Below are 2,770 nucleotides of genomic sequence, written 5' to 3'. Positions count from 1 at the left end.
TTCTTATATAGTTCAATTAAATTTACAAAGTACTAGTTAGCTGTCAAAGTTTGTGAACAAAAATGTACATGGTTGGAAAACATGCCTGTAAAATATTGGAACCTGGTTAGTTATGGGCAATAAGACTTGGTGCATTCCAAAAACCGAAGGACATTAGGTTCAGCTAAAGACAAGTACGTTTGTGCGAACACGGCACTACCTTTTGTGGTTGGCAAGTCACCGGCAAGCATGCCAAATGATATATTTGTGAAAGGTGCACCATGACACACAAAACTGTGATGTGCCACAGCTGTGGCAACAATCCACATACTGACTGCCACAAATAAACAGAAGAGACAAAATAGCAAATGTAGCATTGAAACTACCAGCTGAAAGGCCGACACCACTCATCTTTTTTCACACTTGCTCAACAGTTTGGACATAGCAGGAAAGCTAGTGCTGCTCAGGTAATATAAAGGTAATGAACATAAAATTATAGTGGCCACTGGCTACAGCCGTTTAGGCATGCATATTTGAGTTCTAAACTGAACCATAACTAGTGAATGCACGCATGCATATCTTAAGGTAAACACTGTCTGAGCTGAAATGGTGATTTTGTTCTTTCATGACAAGTTGCTGCTTGCCTGATTTTCCCCACAATATCCTGTTGTTTTCCTGTTTGCTGCTATAAATAATCTTGTTTCAATACAATGAGCCTTATTGAATTGCAATCTTTTAGTGCGCCAAGATTACTTTTGTTCTCAAGCAACAATTTTAGCCAAGTGCTCTCTCTCACCATCGAGCACAGATCATGACTTAGACTTCAGAGATAGATGTGAGCTATCTATCACTGGGCACCTCGCTGCTATGTTCACAAGGCCCTGAACATTCTTGAAACGATATATCGCAGAGTAGCCGGAGGGGCTCACCTTGAGATTGTGCAAGCTGTCGCCGGCCTGGATGGAGATCTTGCTCGGCGTGTAGCTCTCGTCCAGCTTGAAATTCACGTACAGCACAACAAGCTGCAGCTGCACCTTCTTCTGGAACTGAATGTTGACCAGGTGCGGATGTGCACCGTCCGATCTGACAATACGCCAAAGACAGATACAGTGATTCCCTGAGAAACAAAGAGGGAGAGATTTCGATGCTGGGGAAGAGGGCGCTCACTGCCAGTACGTGTCGAGGCTTTCGTCGCGTAGGGAGGCGACGCCATTGCCGGGCTTGCTGGAGCTGACGCTCCAGACGGCCGTCTTGGCCATCTCTCACATGTCGCCCTCCAGCAAGAGCTCCGGGCAGCCCTTCAGCCGTCCTGCCACCGGTGCCCCCGCTGACGCTCCCAGCGTCGGCGTGGCCGCCGCCTCCTGCTCGCCGTCGGACTCCATCGGCGCGCGATCACGCCCCAGGCCAAAAAACTAAGGGCAGAAAAATCACCCCCAAAGATTACCCCAGTTTTAAGGCATACCAAAAGTCAAGTTCCTCTCACAGGAACAAAGATTACTAAAATTAAATTTTTTTTTACGAAAAGGCTTTCTACATTGAACTAATAAACTCTATACTACATGAGCTAACCATCAATATGTTGGAACATTTGAACTAATCTATTGAAAGGAAAAATCATTCAAGTCAGCAAGGCATCAAGTACTGCAAGAGGGAATTAGGATTTGGGAAAGGTCAGAGGGGCTGAGGGGGGATACCGTGCGGAGGCGGGAAGCGGGAGGCCGTATGGGCGGGCGGCAACCCTTCTGAACGAGCAGCAACACTTCCTGGGCGAGTGGCGACGCCGGTCGCCGGGGCACCTAGACGAGCGGCGGCGCCATAGCCCTCCTGGACGACTGGCGGCGGCGACGAACGGCGGCGACTGGGAAGGGGTTTGGTTCGTCAGCAGGCTCCTCTCTAGTCAGTTTAGTTCGTGGGCTGCCTGTCTGGGCCCAGCAGGGCGCAAGCTTAGTGGGCTGTGACCCGGGCTGTGATCCTGGTTTGCCTGGGCCAGCTGCGCCTTTCGCCGAAATCAGGTTAAAGTTCATTCTCCAGCTTCTCAAATATATGCTGCATGTGCGTTGTTTTGTCGTAATATAAGGCTTTTTCATTTTTATAGATTTGTTTATTCAAAATATTTTTTTCTTAAGCCTTGCATCGATATCCCATGCTAATAGGTTTCAGCGAACTTTTACTTCACAAAAAACTAAATATAAACAAAAAATGAATACCAGAAAAATAAAAAAATAAGAAAAAGGAAAACAAAGACCAAATATGTGCTTTCATGATAATTAACTTTTGTTATTTTTAAACTTATGTTTATATGTGCTTTCATGATTTTTTTATAAACTAATTGTACCTCTCGCGGAAGCAAATATGTGCTTTCATGATAATCAAATACATGCTTCTCATGGAAGCATGAATATTATTTTTTTGAGAAGCACAGTTGTGCTTCTCACGGAAGCAAATATGTGTTTCTTATGGAAACACAAATAAACATAATTGTGCTTCTCGCGAAAGAAAATCTGTGTTACCACAAGAAAAAGAACATATGCTTAGATTTTTCTTCCTTTCAGAAAGTACAGCTCGCGGAAGCAACTATGTTCTTCTTTTGAAAATACATACTTTCTTTTCCTTTTCGAGAAGTATAATTCGCGAAAAAATCTTCAAAACCTAGAAAAAAACATGTGAAAACCAGAAGATGACAAAAACTGAAAAAATAAACATCTAAATCATAAAGCACATATAGAAAAAAAATTAGAAAAGCACCCAGCATGTGACACATGGCAGCAACTGGGCGCATCACTTGGTGCAC

At 44.2% G+C, this 2,770-nt stretch overlaps 1 pseudogene; it reads right to left on the bottom strand.

Annotated features, from left to right (window-relative positions):
* Positions 1 to 1,829, bottom strand: part of LOC119324625 — a 4,518-nt pseudogene extending 2,689 nt beyond the window's left edge.
* Between the last annotated feature and the right edge of the window lie 941 nt (positions 1,830 to 2,770).

Source organism: Triticum dicoccoides, chromosome 6B (genome assembly GCF_002162155.2).
Source record: "Triticum dicoccoides isolate Atlit2015 ecotype Zavitan chromosome 6B, WEW_v2.0, whole genome shotgun sequence".
NCBI lineage: Eukaryota > Viridiplantae > Streptophyta > Magnoliopsida > Poales > Poaceae > Triticum > Triticum dicoccoides.
Note: the sequence above shows the minus strand (reverse complement) of the source record. Positions and strands in the feature narration are given on the sequence as shown.